This window comes from Haematobia irritans, chromosome 4 (assembly GCF_050003625.1).
Source record: "Haematobia irritans isolate KBUSLIRL chromosome 4, ASM5000362v1, whole genome shotgun sequence".
Classification (NCBI taxonomy): Eukaryota; Metazoa; Arthropoda; class Insecta; order Diptera; family Muscidae; genus Haematobia; species Haematobia irritans.
The window spans coordinates 219137185-219157480 of NC_134400.1; the positions used below are offsets into that span (position 1 = coordinate 219137185).

Genomic DNA, 20296 nt, shown 5'->3' on the forward strand with positions numbered 1-20296 from the left:
GGCGCCAAAGATTTTTTTCATCTAGATAAGTTCATGATTTTCTTATAAATAAGTTTATGTATTGCATCGTATTTTAGTTCATTCTTACTACGCTGTGGGAAGAATGTACTTACACTCATTCAAAATATTCCTGCTATCCGGAAAAATGAACAAGTTTTTGGGAATCCTATATTTAGAAATTGGTTTCAAATAAACTGTTTATCAGTATAATTTTCAAAGAAGTAAATAAATTGAGGAATTAAAGGTACAACAAGCCTGTATACAACTAAGAAATTTTTCGTACAATATAAGACAATTTTTCATAACTACCAGTATTTTATTTCAAAAAATTATTATTATATTACATAAAACTATGGCTTATGATATACAATAAAAGAAATGTTTTTATTCGTACGCTGTATGCTGTTACTTTTCGGTAGTTAGTAATTGCTTCTTCAAAAGAGTAATATTCTATGTTAGTAGAATGAAACTAATTAATATCAATTTCCATTTTCTATCCATATGAAAGATATATGCCATAAGTTGCTATTTTCATTTCATTTTTGTCCAATTTCACCGATTTCGCTAGTTTTTGTTGTGTGGATTTGCGTCATAAGCCTCTGAAGTTAAAAAGGTATATAAAATATAAAAATATTAACAAATTCTATGGTATTTTTATCTTTATCTTACAACAGAATTTTCTTAGAGCAAATAGGGATATCAGCTTAGTTAGCATTAAACAGTAAGAAGATTCCAAAAAATACCATTAGATTTGCTGTCATCCTGCAAATGAAAATTATTTTTAATAAATAGAAATTTTGGCTTTATTACAAATGGACGAAAAACTTACCACATTGAAAAAAATCATCCAATTACTACATTAGTGGAATCATATCCATGCACAAATAGGACATTTTTGAAATCCTTCTCAGAATATAAATGAAATAAAAATATTATAAAATTAGATATAATTTCCACTTGTCAATATAGCATTTTGTATTTATGGTGGATATTAAGTTCGAGTTTAGTGGCTAAAATCCCAATTTTTCATGATTAGTTTTCTTTAGAAATACATGGGAACAAAATTGAACCGTTTTTGTGTTCATTTAAAATTTATATCAAATTTTTAGTAATTTGAGGTAGCTGAATCCAAATTTACACTTGGTTTTTAAGAGCTCGATTTTTTGAGATATACGGTTATGTTCAAAATTAAGGCACTTCCGCTATATATATTGGAATAACTTGAAAACAATTCATCATATTAAATTAAAAAAACAGCGTTCTACATAAGCTTAAAAACGATTTTCTGTTCTTAATCGTGTAATCCATTTAAAGAATATACACTTAATAAAAAACTTGTTTCGAGCTATTCTCCATCAAGTTATATTTAAATTTGCATCGAAGGCGTATAATTTTATACTTTTCTTACTGATTTATTTCTGATTTTAGCACCTAAACTCGAACTCGAACGAAATTATTAATAGAAATATACAGTTTCTTAATATGTGATTTATTTTAGAGTTATTTATTTTTTATCAATATAAAGTGTATTTGTTTTCTCTAACATCACACCATTCACTTATCAGTTTCTAAAATGTTACGAAATAAATGTATTTTTATTAATAAACACAAATACCGCACGCAAGCGCACCAGGTGTGCGCTTCATAAATGCATCAACAGAACTGAATGCACCAATAAAACTCAAAGACACAAATAGTCATAAAGGACACATATGTAAAGAAAAACAACTCCACACACACATGATCCCTTTCTGATCTCGCTATTGCAACAAAAAAACTATCACCACAAAAGATACCAACAACACACATTCCATAACATCATCGCAATAACAAACACAAAAAAAAAGATGATGCAATAATTTCATAATTTCTTCTCACTTCAATTTCCAGTATCACGTTTATTGATTAGTTGGTATTCTATCTATAGGATAAGGTAAAATATATTCAAAATTTACGAGGAATCCATAAAAAATTATATACACCCGTCAAGGATTAAATTAACTACTTTTTATTCTACTTTATCTAAAATTTTCAATGTGAGGAAATATACTCCAACTTATAGTAAAAACCGAAATAAGCTGTAGGAAGCCGCCATACGAATCGGTACTGTGGTTAAGTTAATTTTTGCTACAAAAATTTTTTTCCATACAAAAATTTTTCTTAGTAAATTGTCCACATTTCGTAGTAAGATTTTTATATTGCCTATGTCTTTTTATAATACAATCAACGATGCATTAACTATTGTATTGGAAATTTATTTAAGGAAAAATCCGTCCCATTTCGTAGTTAGTGAACTAAAAAACATTTACTGAAGTTTTATAAGTTTTCCTTTAGCTAAGTTAATTTTCGCAGTGGTTACGAAAAATTAACTATATTACAGTAAATTTTTTGAACTATGTGGAAGTTAAACTGGTCCTAAAATTAACAAGACACCTTTTTTTCTGTGTATGATACAGGATAAGTTTGTTATTGTGATCTGTTGCATTTTTATATATGTTGCCCTTGAGATTGCCCTCACAACTGGACGAGAGTGGGAAAAATGTATGTAAGAAATGAGCTGGGCTATTTATTAAAAACTGGCGTTTATTTGGCGCAATTAATAAATAAGAAGGTACACTGAAAAAAATATTGTCGTAAGGTCAAAGATTTCATGTCTTTAAAATACGAACGCATTTCTCTAATATAAAGTTTTTTTCCTTGTCTAAAAGTCGATAAACTTTTCAATGAAGTCGTATTGTCCTTATAATTAAGTGATTTGACTGGGTATCATAACATGAAAGAAAAGATTTTTGGGCTAAGATCAACTAGACTTTAATAGTTCAGAAAAATTCTTAAAATTAATTGTATTTATGCTACAAATATCTCTTTTTCCTTCCATTCATCCATGTTCGTGTTAGGTTCTTGAATCTTGATTAGTATATTAATAATATATTCAAAAATTATATATAGTATTGATATTAATGAGCTTAAATTATATTTTATAATTAAGTGTCAAACCAATGTATAACTTTTGTAATCAATTTTGGCCTTATTTGAGCTTCTGATTATAATTATAAATAAAGTGAAATGAAATGAAATTGTCTTTAAATTTGTTGTCTTTTTGCATTTTGACTACAAAGCAAAAAGTAGTTCAAAAATAGGACATGTTTTTCAACTCTTTATTTGAAACATAACATAATTTCTACTGGAAGTCGAGTCTGAATTTGGAAAATAAAGTTGTCGTTAACTCGTTTTGATATCATATGAAGAAAAAAAAAAAGCTGAAAAAAAACGAAAAATTAAAATTTGCTTCCTAGAAGCAAGTACACAAAACCCAAATTTAAAAGAGAATTGTGTCTTAAAAATATACTTACTTGTATTCTCCGCTTCTTTGGCTCGGAATCAATACCAACATTTTTAAAGTAAAGACAAAATCTTTGGAACCGGACAAACTGTTTTTTCAGTATATGCAGGATATTCAGCCTTATTTATTGTAGAAACTATTGGGAGAGTAAATTAAAAATATGGGAATTTTTTAAGAAATTTATTCAAATAACAAAAAATGTAACAGACTGATTGATCGAAGTATCGAAGTACCGCGAATGGATCCAATTTTTGGCTTCCTCATAAGAACGAAAATGCTGATCAGCCAGCCAGTGTTAGGTTAGATTGGGTACGGTGGCAGTATGCTATTGAAGGTTCTTCAACGTAAACCACCGCTGAAAAGCTTTTTGATGTCCGGTCAAATTTGCATTATCCCCTGTCAGTAATACTGGTGACATTTTTGTGTGTTTCAAAGCTTATTTATGTGACTTGATCGCAATGTGAAACGTCATTCGTATTTAGCCATAAAAACAGGTCCCTTCTTATTGAGGTGAACATGGAATCTGGCAGAGAGACATTCACTGCTGTAATATCACAATGAATTGAATAGTCTAAGTGAGTCTGAAATAACGGGCTGCCAATATATCTAACCCTAACGCTAACCAAGTCATACGTAATCAATCGGAACAAGTAGCACTCAGAAGGAGCAATGTCAAGGCTATAAAGCGGGTGGGGTTAGGGTTTCCTTTTGGCGCGTTTTTATCAACTTATGGACGAGCGTTACCGTGCTGCAAAATCACCTTTTCGCGTCTTTTAAAATATTGTGCCCATATATCACACAATACTCGGCTGAAACGCATCAATGGGGTTTGATGCAAAGCTCCTATGATCGTTTAATTCGTTTAAAGCACCTCGTAGTATACCCACACAGATAAAAATAAGTTTGAGAACCAATAACTTTTGTTGGAAAACCAATAACAACATTTGTTAATTTTCCTGCAACAAACTAATTTGTACTTTTAATAACCATTATTACAAAAAAGTTGTTAGCAATCGTTACCATCAGAAGGCAACAAATAATTTGTGTTCTCAATAACATAATTTGTAAGTAATTTGTTGAGCATCCAACAGTACAAAATATTTGTTGTTGAACGTTACTTTTAATCCTCAACAAATATTTTTGAATTTGAACGAACAAATTTGTATGTGGTTTGTTGCAGTCTATCAATGACCTGTAACAAAATTTATTGGTGTATTGACAAAAAATTAAATTGAAATTGACAGAATTATTGCACCAAAATTGCAAAATTGCCGGATCAATTTTGGAGATATTTTTTTAAGTACACACAGAGACTGAATATGACAAAATTCTATTTTTGGACGGGGAACATGTAACATTTTTGTGTCGAAAATCCTATACTCAGTTTTGTAAATGTATGACGATTTTAAATTTGAGTAGTCCAGGGTCTAGCAAGCATTTTGACAACTTTTTGCCCAGTGATATATATTCTAGTTAATTAGAATTGTAATAACTCTAATCCCGATATTAATACGGTTTTATTAATTATCTCATACAACAAACACATTTAAGAAACTACCAAATTTAAAAAATATAAATTTTTTACAGGCATTTATAAATGCTTGTCTGTATTCTCTGATGAATGAGCTCTTTGCTTGCTATCATACACGTGCATGTGCTCATACTCATTTTGTTCTAACGGTATTCTTCGCATACTTCTTTTAGCTTTCGTACATGTTTTCAGCGATGCGCGCGTAACCAGTCTTGTATTTTTGTTTTTGTTTCCATATCGATAGCAGTCAACTAATTTCACAACAAAACAATTTGTTGAAAATTCAGAATATTTCTATTATTTCCTCTGTCAAGCATCTACAAACACATTTCAACAACAAATGTGTCATATTCATTAGACAAATTTGTTGAGCATCAGCAGATTTTACATACAAATAAAGTTGTTAATATTTATTTGCAGTTATTTTTTTGCCAATCGAGCCCAAAATAATCTACCAAAATTAAAAAAAAAAATACCAAAAAACTACCAAAGAAAAAATATTATTTCTTTGAAAATTTTGTCAAAATTTTATTTCTTTGAAATTTTTTTCAAAACTTTATTTCTATAAAAATTTTTTATTTCTATAGAAAATTTGTAAAGTAGCTCGTAGTTCGAGAGGAATTCTACCAAACACTAAATATTCCACCATTTTTGGTAGAATTCTACTAACTGTGGCAACCGTGAGCAAACCACACCCAGGTGGTCCCATCAAATACACATCATAAGCTTCTTTCCCTGCATGACGGGCACAACCATATAACCTTTCCTTTGTTGCCTTTGGAGTTCGCTAGTTTTCTTCTCGCTAGTGTATAATATGCCGACAATCTCTCCAAAGTCAATTCTGACCAAAAAATATTTTTCAAAAAAAAAAAAAAAAAAATAGGGTCGCTACAGGATTATAACCTGCATCCCATTTATTAAAGTGTTTCCTATTCGGCACTAGTAATCTGTATTAAAGAGTGATACAGTCAAAATTTGGTCAACATAAACTTGACGTATTTCTTTCAATTTTGCATTTAAAAAACCTGAACACCCCTCATTTTGAAGGTGTATGTGTGTAGAATGTTGCTCCTATTTTGATTTTCGAATTCACTCTTCAGTTGTCAAAATGCCGTCCAAGCAAGAAGAGCAGCGTATCAAAATTCTGCTCGCGCATCGCGAAACCCTAACCTCTCTCTCCGAGATGCCGCAAATAAGCTGGGTGTATCGTCTACAACCGTGCATCGAGCCAAAAAACGAGCCGGACTATCGACTTACAAGAAGGTAGTGACTCCAAATCGCGATGATAAACAAAATACGACGGCCAAAGCGCGATCCCGGAGGCTGTACACGACGATGCTGACGAAGTTTGACTGCGCGGTAATGGACGACGAAACCTACGTCAAAGCCGACTACAAGCAGCTTCCGGGACAGGAAGAAACACGGTTGTTCCGTACTGTTTTGGCCGGATTTGGCATCTTGCCATTACGGTAAAAATGCCATGGAGTGGTATGCCGCCAACAACGTGCAGGTGGTTCCCAAGGACAAGAACCCTCCCTACACGCCAGAGCTCCGCCCAATTGAGAAATACTGGGCTATTGTCAAGCGGAACCTAAAGAAGACCAAAAAACTGTTAAGGACGAGCAGCAGTTCAAGGCAAACTGGCTTTCTGCGGCGAAGAAGGTGGACAAGGTGGCTGTACAAAATCTAATGGCAGGTGTCCAGCGTGAGGCCCGGCAAGTCGGATTTGGAAAAGCGAAAGCCTAACTGAATATTTTTCCTGAATTTTATACTAATTGAACCTCAAAAATAAATTTAATTTGATTTTTTAAATAAACAATTTCACCTATTTACACGCGTTTTCCCTTGACCAAATTTTGACCGTATCTTCCTTTATTGGTGATGGTAATGTATAAAATTTAAAAATTTGGTAATGTGAAACGCCAAAAGGAGGTCACTTGTCTTTGAGCTAAATATAGAATCGGGCGGAACTCATTGATAAGGAGAAGTTGACCCCTTGTGGTACCAAAATTGTATCTAAGAGAGCCTAAAATAACGGGCTGCCACTATGCCATTGAAATGATATTGTTACTGGTAATGCGAAAAGAATCGTAAACGGTTACCTAGTTTTTGCTAGGTATGTTAGGTTAATTTAAACCCAACTTAAAAAAAATAAAGAATTGGTTTTTGTATCTGAAAGAACGACATTGTTTGTGCCACTTTTTAAAATAAATATGCGACTTTTTATTGTGAATGACACTCTTTGTACCACTTTTGAGAAAGTCTCCACGATAACATTGCAGTAGATGTACTACACACAAACACCTTGTTTTCTGATTCCATCACGAAATTAATTGATCCAATTAAATTTTTAATTGAAATATCTTCAATCACAGAAATGACGATATTAATTAAAAAAAAAAAAAAAAATTGATAATATTAATGTTTGTGGTTGATTTTTTTTTCAATTAAAAAATTTCTTTGAATCAATTAAATTTTTAATTGTATATTTTTCAAAACTCAATTGAGACTTTCATTGGAGAAATGCTCGTAAAATTTTTTTTCTGTGTACCCTTTGTATTACATTTATATTGCTTATAAATACAAATAACGGCTATACTACACAGACAAAAATATTGTTTCCTTTCAATCGCGAAATTAATTCATGTATTTTTCATTTGAAATGGCTTCAATCACGGAATTGATAATATCAATCATTTTGATTTGAATAATGATTTGATTTAATAATTCAACAAATATTGTTGATAAATCTTCTCTGTGTACATTTATGATTATGTGATCTGCAGAAGGTGTGCCATAAATTTAATTTGTCTAGTTTGTGCCTTAAGATAGAATACATTTATTAGACTTTAAACAATTTTACAGTTTCCCATAAAAATGGAACTTTCTATGGCAAATGTTACTGGTCGAAATTGTGAGTATGTGCCTATGTGTGAAAGACAACATAAAAATTGTTGCTGAATAAAGTGGCAACTACTGTTGCCGTCAATATTCCTCGCATCAACAAAAACATTCACACACATTCAAACATCCTTACATTACACGCATTTAACCTTTTTATGACTCTTGGTCGTAGTCCTTTATCAATTACGTGAGTGAATTCACAAAGAAAGTACAACGACCAACAATGCAACCACAATCGTTGACATTGTCGATGTTATTGTCATTTTAACCATAAAAATATATACGAGTATATTCTTAATGGCACACACACAAACGCACACCACTTTAACATTCATACCTACCTTCTAAGAATAGAGATAGTCTGGTTGACACCAGTCACTAGTTGAGTAGTCTACGTTTGTTAAAAGAAACCGGTCCCGAGTTAATCTATAAAATCTAGGGATACATCTAACTTTTCACCCTAAACCTAAAAAATTTAATTTTTTATATGAAAAACTTATTTTGCCCATATCTCCTTAACTAAGCGTCCTAGAGCGAAAAGGACTTTAATTCGTGACCACCACAAAAAATTGAAAAATCCACCCAAAACCTAAAAAAATTGAAATTTTTATATGAAAAACTTCTTTTGTCCATATCTCCTAAACTAAGCGTCCTAGAACGAAAAGGACTTTAATTCGTGACCACCCCCAAAAAATTGAAAAATCCACCCAAAACCTACAAAAAATTAAATTTTTATATGAAAAACTTCTTTTGCCCATATCTCCTAAACTAAGCGTCCTAGAGCGAAAAGGACTTTAATTCGTGACCACCCCAAAAAATTTAAAAATCCACCCAAAACCTAAAAAAAAATGAAATTTTTATATGAAAAACTTCTTTTGTCCATATCTCCTAAACTAAGCGTCCTAGAGCGAAAAGGACTTTAATTCGTGACCACCCCCAAAAAATTGAAAAATCCACCCAAACCCTAAAAAATTGAAATTTTTATATGAAAAACTTCTTTTGCCCATATCTCTTAAACTAAGCGTCCTAGGGTATTGGGTACCCAATAAAATATTTTCTAATTTAGTGGAACATAAAAATTGCGTAAACGATTAAAGTTTCAGTAGTATGTGTCAGGCTAATTTCCAGGAATGCAAAGATTTGTCACTGTGATCGATTAAATGTTCTGCCAAAATAAAACGAATCAATTTCTAAATAATAATGTGCGATTTCTTTCTAAAGGGTGATTCTTTTGAGGTTAGGATTTTCATGCATTAGTATTTGACAGATCACGTGGGATTTCAGACATGGTGTCAAAGAGAAAGATGCTCAGTATGCTTTGACATTTCATCATGAATAGACTTACTAACGAGCAACGCTTGCAAATCATTGAATTTTATTACCAAAATCAGTGTTCGGTTCGAAATGTGTTTCGCGCTTTACGTCCGACAAATTTTGTTCAGCGATGAGGCTCATTTCTGGTTGAATGGCTACGTAAATAAGCAAAATTGCCGCATTTGGAGTGAAGAGCAACCAGAAGCCGTTCAAGAACTGCCCATGCATCCCGAAAAATGCACTGTTTGGTGTGGTTTGTACGCTGGTGGAATCATTGGACCGTATTTTTTCAAAGATGCTGTTGGACGCAACGTTACGTTGAATGGCGATCGCTATCGTTCGATGCTAACAAACTTTTTGTTGCCAAAAATGGAAGAACTGAACTTGGTTGACATGTGGTTTCAAAAAGATGGCGCTACATGCCACACAGCTCGCGATTCTATGGCCATTTTGAGGGAAAACTTCGGAGAACAATTCATCTCAAGAAATGGACCGGTAAGTTGGCCACCAAGATCATGCGATTTGACGCCTTTAGACTATTTTTTGTGGGGCTACGTCAAGTCTAAAGTCTACAGAAATAAGCCAGCAACTATTCCAGCTTTGGAAGACAACATTTCCGAAGAAATTCGGGCTATTCCGGCCGAAATGCTCGAAAAAGTTGCCCAAAATTGGACTTTCCGAATGGACCACCTAAGACGCAGCCGCGGTCAACATTTAAATGAAATTATCTTCAAAAAGTAAATGTCATGGACCAATCTAACGTTTCAAATAAAGAACCGATGAGATTTTGCAAATTTTATGCGTTTTTTTTTTAAAAAAAGTTATCAAGCTCTTAACAAATCACCCTTTATTTCGTAATTTTTCCTCTTATATTCGAACGTTTGTAATAATTTCTCCGAATATAAGGTAGATGGGAATCAGGTAAAACCAGCCTTAATTATAAAATTATAGTTTTTTTAGGAATAGCATTAGGTTCTTTGAAACTAGAAATAAACGATCTGAACTGATTACCCCGTCGATTACTGGTAGTGTATAACGTAGACAATTTATTCCCCCCAAAGACAAACTCATGTTAAATTCTCCTTTTTTTTTGCCTAAAAAGCATTCCCGTGTAGGACTACTTATATATTTACTTATATATTATATTTTCTATGGTATTAGTATTACTATAAGTCCGTAACTATTCTGATTTTCTAGAGGGTACTTCTATCTATATATTTTCTATCTATATGTGTGTTCGTGTGGACATTTAGAGTTGGTTCGTGCTTAAGTCGGATTTTGTGGAACTGGAAACGAGGGATCTGAAATGGTTCCACAGTCGTTTACAGGTAGTGTATAGGGGAATCAGTATGTTTCCTTTAATAACAAACCCAGTTAAAATCTCCAGTTTTTTGTCTTAAAGTTTATCCCATTTGGAACGACTTCTCTTTACTCTGAGAAATCGGAACTAGTCTGATTATGTATGGGTCTATATGTGAGTGTTCGTGTGAACATGTAGAACTACAAATAAAGGATCTGATTCCCCAGTCGATTACTAGTAGTGCATAACAGAGTCAATTTGTTGCCTTCAATGACAAGCCCATGTTAAATTCGCCTGAAATGGTTCCACAGTCGTTTACAGGTAGTGTATAGGGGAATCAGTATGTTTCCTTTAATAACAAACCCAGTTAAAATCTCCAGTTTTTTGCCTTAAAAGTTATCCCATGTGGAACGACTTCTCTTTACTCTGAGAATGCGGAACTAGTCTGATTATGTATGGGCCTATATGTGAGTGTTCATGTGAACATGTAGAACTACAAATAAAGGATCTGATTCCCCAGTCGATTACTAGTAGTGCATAACAGAGTCAATTTGTTGCTTTCAATGACAAGCCCATGTTTTTTGGTATTTATTTCGATTTCTTAGAGGGTACTTCTGCATATATATGTGTGGCCATTACGTGATTTTATTTTATTATTTATTTATTTATTTATTACACAAGCAATATCTTTAAAAGTAGAAAACGATATTGTTTTGTATGATATGTTGCCGGAAAGACAGTTCCATAATGGAAATACGCTCAGACACAGAGTAAAAGGGTTGACTGGCATAAAATCTAAAAAAAAGAAAAGATTTTTAAGTACATACTGACAAACATACTGACCATCACACAGAGAGTTATTCGTAAAGATAAATGTGGAAGATAATAAAACAATTTCGTTGGATTGGATCCTTTCATAACTTTGAGGTTTATGCCGTATTTGATGACCTTAAATGGAGAATTGGTTAAATCCCAAGATTTCATTTATTTTTATTTTTAGTGATAATAAATATGCGGGTTTTCATTTGACACATACTTTGAGAAGCTTTGAAACCCTCAGAAATGTCACCAGCATTACTGAGGTGGATAATCCACTGCTGAAAAACTTTTTGGTGTTCGGTCGAAGCAGGAATCGATCCCACGACCTTGTGTATGCAAGGCGGGCATGCTAACAATTGCACCACGGAGGCTCCCAAAGGAACCACCGTGGCGTAATGCTAAGATGGGTATCTATAATATTTCAATAAAAATTGTGATTTTTTAGCTGTTTTCGGGGCATATCATAATCATAGATTAATTAAAATCCAACGACCACCTTGAAACTCGTTTAGCCAAACCTTTACTTTAGCCCTCAAAGGAGAAGATATCGAACACAGCCTTTACAGGATCTTTGATTTAGTTCCGCAATTTACCTTTCATCCATTATTTGTCCTTATTTTTTTATACGCAATAAAATTCAAAATTTAAATTTATTACGAAAACCGGGTAAAACAAAAGAATTTCTATATAGCACCTCAAAATAACTTCTTGGGAAGTTAAAATTAAGTCCATTTCAAAAAGAGAGTCTTTGGATGTACATTTAAAGTAATGACTTAAGAAGAACTTCCAATTTTTTTGTTTTGCTGTAAAGTCCATGTAGAATTCCTTGTTTCTGAGCCAATTTTGCGCCACTTCCGGATCCAAAAAGAAAATTTTCATTGCTTTTCTAACCGAAACAAGGTGAAGATTACTAAACGTATGTTATTGCGAATAATTTTTATTTAAATAAAAAATTCTACTCACCTTGTCGAGGGGGAACTGTTGCTCCTTGATTGCGAAGGCATCGCTTGGGTTTGTTCTTTGTATGTTTTTTTTTTTTCATTAACATTTGAAAAATTAAAGCTCATTCATATTCTCAGCACGGATGTTCATAACCGTTTAGATGAGGTTTTACAGGAGGTTCTCTATTCGTCTACATTTTCTAGTGTTTCGTAGGATATATGAACTCGTCAAATGTCAATTGTTTACAAAACGCTTAACGTACTTTTTTCTACAATGCTTTTCATACTTACTTCTAATATCACTTAAAGTGGTCAACCGCTCCGTTGGTCTTGAGTCTATTGTTTATTTTTAACTGTATGCAAAACAAAACAAAAAAAAACATAAGGTCCTTTGAAATACTTCAGTTTCAAGGTTAACTTTTGTCTAGGGGCATTAAAGGCAAGGTCCTGCAAAAAGAATGTCATAATAAAATGCTCGCATGGATTAGTAGGCATTATTGATCTAAACTTTATGTCACTTTTCTATGAGATCATGATGAATATTGATTACATTTAAGTGGTTTCTATTTCACTATTCACATACTTGTAGATTGTTCAAGGGTTCTTTTTTTACCATTTCTCATTTAACAAAAGCATTGACATTTCCATTAAGTAGACATTTTTCCTTTGGTAAATACTCTCGTATTTATATAAAAAAATAAATGCATAAAATCAAATTGTTTTTTATTATATTATAAAATAAATTATTTTTGTTAATACAACACACAGTATGGTAAAGACATTGAATATTTTAAACGTTTTACATGCTTTGGGTTAATCTGGGTTAAGCTGTTGTTAATATATTTTCACAATTAAACATAAAAATTAATTTAATGTATATATTTTTTCTTTTCAGGTGAGTTACCAACACGATTTCTAATTATTTCCATTAATTTGGTAAGTTGTAATACAGAATTAAAAGTAAACAACATTATACAAAAACCTTGAAAAGGAAAACCAGTTAATCCTGGCTAGACCCTAGAATTTTTGTTTTACAGGAGAAGTGACAATTGTTTGCTGCTCTTAGTTTTTCCACCAATTTCAAAATCCAAATTATGCCAGGTACTTCAAAGTAGAAACAGTTTTCTTAATGCTAACAAAACTTTAAACCAAAGATGTAAATCCTTAAAATAAGTCTTAGCCTATATTTGAAGCGTTTTTATCTTAAATTTAAAAATTCAATATGTCAGTTGAGTTAAGGACGATTTCTTTAAATTAAAAATGTTTTTCTTTATTTTAAGGAAAATTTGCCTTACTTCAAAGATCTACAACTTCAGTAGAGAGACGCAAAATTTCAAGATTTGTGTCCTAAATTTAATGAAAAAAAAATTTTTGAAGCAATGATTATAAACTTTCTTTTAATTAAAATGTCATTGTTTTAAAGAATTTTGTCCTTAGCATTGCGTAAATTTTGAGTCCTAAAATTTAAGTTGCATAATCTTCCATATTAGGTCGATATTTTTTCAGTGCAGTAGTAGTATTCTTCTTTATTGAATGAATATTTCTTCGATTATTACATACTTATATTCAGTAAATGTACATAAATTTCAATACAAGAAGATGAAATTAATAACGACAATGTAAAAAAAAATACGTCTGTCGTAAATCTTATCAAGATTGATTTATGTGGTTAATTATTCATACGTATATTTTTTATACCCTCCACCATAGGATGGGGGGTATATTAACTTTGTCATTCCGTTTGTAACACATCCAAATATTGCTCTAAGACCCCATAAAGTATATATATTCTGGGTCGTGGTGAAATTCTGAGTCGATCTGAGCATGTCCGTCCGTCCGTCCGTCTGTTGAAATCACGCTAACTTCCGAACGAAACAAGCAATCGACTTGAAACTTGGCACGAGTAGTTGTTATTGATGTAGGTCGGATGGTATTGCAAATGGGCCATATTGGACCACTTTTACATATAGCCCCCATATAAACCAACGCTCAGATTTGGCTTGCTGAGCCTCTTGGAGGAGCAAAATTCATCCGATCCGGATGAAATTTGGTACATGGTGTTAGTATATGGTCTCTAACAACCATGAAAAAATTGGTCCATATCGGTCAATAATTATATATAGCCTCCATATAAACCGATCCCCAGATTTTACTTGCGGGGCCTCTAAGAGAAGCAAATTTCATCCGATCCGGCTGAAATTCGGTACATGGTGTTAGTATATAGTCTCTAACAACCATGCAAAAATTGGTCCACATCGGCCTATAATTATATATAACCCCCATATAAACCGATCCCCAGATTTGACCTCCGGAGCCTCATGGATGAGTAAAATTCATCCGATTCGGTTGAAATTTGGTACGTTGTGTTAGTATATGGTGTCTAACAACCATACATGAATTGGTCCATACCGGTCTTAAATATATATAACCCCTATTTAAACCGATTCCTAGATTTGACCTCTGGAGCTCTTGGAGGAGCAAAATTCATCCGATCCGGTTGAAATTTGGTACGTGATGAAATTTGGTACATTGCGCTAGTATATGGCCGCTAACAACCATGCCAAAATTGGTCCATATCGGTCTATAGTTATATATAACCGATCCCCTAAAATAATCTAAATATTATTTCTATAGAAAATTTTGTAAAAATTTTATTACTATACAAAATTTTGTCAAGATTTTATTTTTATAGAAAAGTTTGTCAAAATTTTATTGGTATAGAAAATTTTGTCAAAATTGTATTTCTATAGAAAATTTTGTCACAATTTTATTTCTATATAAAATGTTGACACATGCGTATTTAATCGGCCTTTTTTTGTTTAATATATACCCCGTAAGGACTAACTTACAATTGAGAAGACGGTGTAAAGAAGTTTTAAGATACCTTGCCATCGGCAAGTGTTACCGCAACCCAAGTAATTCGATTCCTAGCAAAAAAAGCGTCGCCCAAAAAGTAGTGAAAATGTTCTTTTTGGATCCGGAAGTAGTGCAAAATTGACGCAGAAGCAATTTGCCTCACTTCTTAAGGTGTGATGCGAATCCAGTGTTTTGGATGTGAATTAAGAATTTTTTTGATATTTTGACAAATAAATAATTTTTAAAATTTTTTGTATGATTTTTAATGCATTATAACGCTTGTCCGGAACGTTCGGCATCAAATATTTTCAAAAATTCGTATTTTTTCTAGAAAGGATTTAACATTTTTTCGGCAAAATTTAAATAATTTGCACTTTTTATTAATTATTAATCTGTTTTCAACAAAATTTTAAACTTCCCATTAAAATATATAAAAAAATTGACTCAAATGAAATTCCTGTGCAGTTAACATAAAGAACATCTTTGGGAGGGCATTTTTGGAAGTACTTTTAAAGTCGTGCCGTTAGAAGAACTTCCAAATTTTTTTGCTGGGTTGTGGATGACAGTCTTCAGTACAAGTTTCTATGCAATCCATGGTGCAGGGTACATAAGATTCGGCCTGGCCGAACTAACGGCCGTATATACTTGTTTTTTATTAATTATATTCATTTATTATGAACTGGCGGAATTTATAACTGGCTTCTATATAGATCGCTAGCTTATCCCAATCTCCGTCTTCCATCCCATCTATTATCGTAATTACTTCCTCATCAGAAAGTATTGGCTTCCTAAATACCGAAATCCGAAATTCCCTGAGTATAGGGCATATTCATTCATATTGCAAAGTTTGCATTTTCGAGCGGACTCATCGGAAACAAACTCATTGTATCCTAGTGGCATCATTCCACTGCGTGCTTTAAATATCCATATAATGTTTCGTTAAGAATATTTTTCATTTAGATAAAGGTGAGCCCTGTTTGGGTCCAGGTATTTATATAGACGTAGGTGCTGATTCATAATATTTCTATTTTACATGCGCTGATTCATGATATTTAGTAAGTTTGTGGCAAACGCATTCCAGCTCGTTGGAGAAGAGATTCTTGGCCATTGAAAAATTAGATTTTGGGCCAATGTTCTCAACTCTTTCGCCCAGAATAATGGCCCCATATAATGTCAGCAAGCTGATGTGGGAGTCTGTTTTCCGTGTATCGAAACATTATTTCTTCTAAATATTTTAAATGTAAGCCCAATGTATATATTTGTGTATCTTCAACTTTCGTTTCCAGCATGAGTATGTAATTTGGGGTAAAACTGGGTACTCTCAAAATCCGTTTTAAAAATATCTCTGCAATATATAAACTTCTTCGAAATAAGAGAATCCCCAAACTTGGGCTGCATACGTCTGGATTGATCGACAGACAGCTAAATACAACTTCCACTTGGCATTCGTGTTGACATCCGTTCTATCTATGAAATTCTTCCACGTTGAGTTTATAGCATTTTTTGCCTCATTATTCCTTTGTTGAATATGCTTATGGAATTTTATTTTTTTATACTGAAAGTTGCCCCTAAATATTTAAATTCATTTGAAATTTTTATTTCCTCTCCCATATATGTCCAACTTTCTGCCCGGCTTAATTTCCCACCATTCCTAAAGACCATTATTTCTGATTTCGTCAGATTAACTTCCAAACTCTACATTTTGCAATACATCTCTACTTTATTTATCATATTTTGTAGATTGCTTTTTTTTAATGAAACGAAGGCCTTTCGTAAATACAAAAATTGTAAGAAAGTACGAAATAAAACAAGTGTACTGTATAAATTCTTATATTGTCAAAAATTATATATTTTCAGAAGGTTTACGTCGTAAATGTATGTCAAATACGTTACAGTTTACAACAGACCATCTCTGATCGGAATTCACGTTGTTCAGAATTCATTCAATGCAGATGCACGCAAAGAAAAAAAACGTTTGGAAAACGTGTACCGAAAACGATTTTCTTTTGTTAGAGTTTTTTTGAATTGCTTCGAAAATTTTAAACTTTTATCACCAAAAAAATTCGTTTGTTTCAAAATTTTTATTTTTTCAATAAAAACAGTTATTTTTGAAACAACAACACAGTCCATTTCGTTTATATCAAACACTGTTCTTTTCTGACTTTAGGTCTTTAATAAGACACATTTTACAGTTCAAAACGTAATATGGTACAATGTAATGTTGAACATTTTTTCTGAATCTTCCGAACATATCTGGAATATATGTACAAAAAAAAAAAAAAACAAAAAAACTTTGGTCGAAGCAGGGATCGAACCCACGACCCTTGGCATGCACGTCGGACGTAGCAACCACTGCTCTACGGTGCCAAACTAAATGTTTGTTTCTGTTAAATAAACTTTGTTTATTCGGTTCGTGGGCGCCGCAAGCTATGCTATATAAATATAACTTATATGGATAATTATTTATTGATGACCATAACAGGTACATAGCTCAGTGGTTAGTGTGTTGGCTTACAAAGTGCATGGTCCGCGGTTCGATTCTCCGTCCAGGCGAAAGGTAAAAAAAATTTTAAAATTTATAAAATTGTATAATTTCTTCTACATTGTTGGTATTATAGGAAAAGGTGTTAAGAACTAAAAAACCTCGTGGATGTGAGAAAGATGTGAGGGAAAATGCAATTAGCAAGAAAACAATGTTCTTTTTGAGAGTTAGTCTTTATGAAATTGTTTTTACATCCTGGAAAAGAATAAACATTTATCACAAAAAGTATATACTTTTCTTCCACATACACTTCCTTACAGCGAAAAGCAAATGAGAAACGAACTTTGTTTGTCTAAAATTTCGTTTAGGAGGAAAGAATTATTTTTTTGCGTGTGCTTACAGCTTAAATACCGAAATATTTGTCTACTCCCTTTCCAAACTTTCCTTTATGTACACAAAAAAAAATTCCCATTTCTTAAAACATATTTTCTAATTTATGACAAGCAAAGCAAAACTTCGCTTATCTGAAATTTTGTTCCTCAAAAATTAAACTCTTATTTTATTGCCTATTTTTAACATGGTGACCACAACTACCCAGCAAAAAATGGAGCACTATTTCAGCAGGATTGTAAGGGAGAGAGGCAGTACCAACTGCTTACAAAACAACCGAATCAGCACTGATTTTTGGGGGCGATCTGAAATTTTGTTCCTCAAAAATTAAACTCTTATTTTATTACCTATTTTCAACATGGTGACCACAGCTACCCAGCAAAAAATGGAGCACTATTTCAGCAGGATTGTAAGGGAGAGAGTCAGTACCAACTGCTTACAAAACAACCGAATCAGCTCTGATTTTTGGGGGCGATGTCCCGATTTGGAGCAGATTCTACATAGCGCTCATTTTAATACAAATATTGCTCCGAAGTGATATATAGTCTTGAGTATAGCATTGTTGGCGTGAAGGAAAACGGTACTACCTTGCATGCATCTATACTGCATGAATTGGTTGCAATAACGTCATTGAATGGTTATAAATTAGTTTGATTACTCGTTTACGTTATTGCCACCGATTCATGCAGTGTGGATGCACTGCCTACTTTATGGTATACTAAAAAGCGCAACTAAACTCTTACTGCTGGGTAATTACCAAGTTTTTGCTTGGTATATATAACAACATTACTGTTTATTTTCATAAGAAGAAAGAAAACAAATTAGAGCTTTTTAGTTATACAGAAGACAAAGCGCCATCTATGGTGTGCTTATAAAAAACCGCAGTGGTGTATGCTTAAACGAATAAAATCTAAATAAATTGTTAGAACTTAAATTGAGAACATTAACATTGTTATCCATGCTATGAACTAACTGTAATACTGTTCAAAGCTAAAGCTTTTCATAGCTTTTGATATATAGAAGATAACATATATCAGAAGCAATGAAAAGATGGCGCCATACATATAGACAAAAATATGCAGAATTTGCTGTCCATGTTTATGTTAACATTAAGCTTTCTGAATTTTAGCTGGGATTTAAAAACTTTTACTATAGCTTTCCTCAACTTCAAATGGTTTTGAGATGGCATCAAATGACTTTTAACTTTTTGTGCTATGTAAGGAAAACCTATTGGTGACAGTGGTGAATAGAGAAATTTTCCATTAGAGGTCAGCCATTTAGTACTTTAAGGATATTTTACTCAATTTCTTATAAAAACTTAATTCGCAAATATGCCAGACCACATCGGTTCAAATATTAATGTTGCTCTGTAAAATATACGAAGTACTAAGGTAAGAACTGGAATACTCCCAAATTATTGGGAATGTACCGTTCACCATAATCGGAGCTTATGTCACCACGTTTAAGCTTAGCATGATTATAAAAAAAATCATATCATAAAAAATCTTAAAACTTTAATATTAGTGGCGTTAACGACCAATTGGCCTTTTGTTTTCGATTTTCCCCGAAATTACATTTTTGCTAAGTGTTCGTCTAAAGATTTTTCTAATTCAAGTTGTTAATATAATTTTGGAAAATCTCAAACCTTGCTGCATGTCCTAGATACCTTGTATACTAACTTAGCATGCTTTCAACTAATTTTTGTTCAAATTAAAAAAATTGTAACGCACCTGTTCATTATATCAAAAGCAATTTCGCAGTAGATCTCTATTTGTACTTTTTCAGAGCTTAGACAGTATGAGACAAAACATGACATTAACGTTGTTGACAGAAACCTATTGTTTAATTCACCCGCCATGATAACAAATTCATCTCAAATTATTTGAGATCTCTATGAGATATAAGGACATGTGTAGATTTTTTTTTTTTTACTTTTGGTTCCAAAATTACATTTTTGTATTGTAATATGATTGTCATTTCCTCTGCAAATTACCTAGATTTACCAGTTGTGTCCTTTCATTTGTTGTCAGTTTACCTTGGATTTTGTGTCGTGTCTTGTGTCTTGTTCATTCAATGTCACTGTTCTATTGCCTAGAGTGTGATATCTATTTTTTATACCCTTCACCACTACTGTGGTACAGGGTATAATAAGTCTGTGCATTTGTATGTAACGCCAAGAAGGAGTAATCATAGACCAACCTTTTAGTATACGGATCGGCTTAGAATTAAATTATGAGTCGATTTAACGATGTCCGTCTGTCTGTCTGTTGATGTATTTTTGTGTGCAAAGTACAGCTCGCAGTTTTAGTCCGATTGTGCTAAAATTTGGTATATGGTCCTGTTTGATTGATTTTGGAAAAAATCGGTTAAGATTTACATATAGCTGCCATATATATTTTTCACCGATCACCGATCT

At 32.7% G+C, this 20296-nt stretch overlaps 1 protein-coding gene and 1 long non-coding RNA gene across 7 annotated transcripts in view; one reads left to right on the plus strand and one right to left on the minus strand.

The window, feature by feature from the left end:
* The window catches only part of LOC142236606 (uncharacterized), a 747498-nt gene that overhangs the window by 380236 nt on the left and 346966 nt on the right, over window positions 1-20296 (plus strand). The window lies entirely within an intron of this gene.
* LOC142236608 (uncharacterized) lies at window positions 10-903 on the minus strand. The gene is made up of 3 exons (XR_012722110.1): window positions 830-903; window positions 670-762; window positions 10-599 (listed from the first exon to the last, which is right to left on the minus strand). It is a non-coding gene; the product is annotated as an uncharacterized LOC142236608 (long non-coding RNA).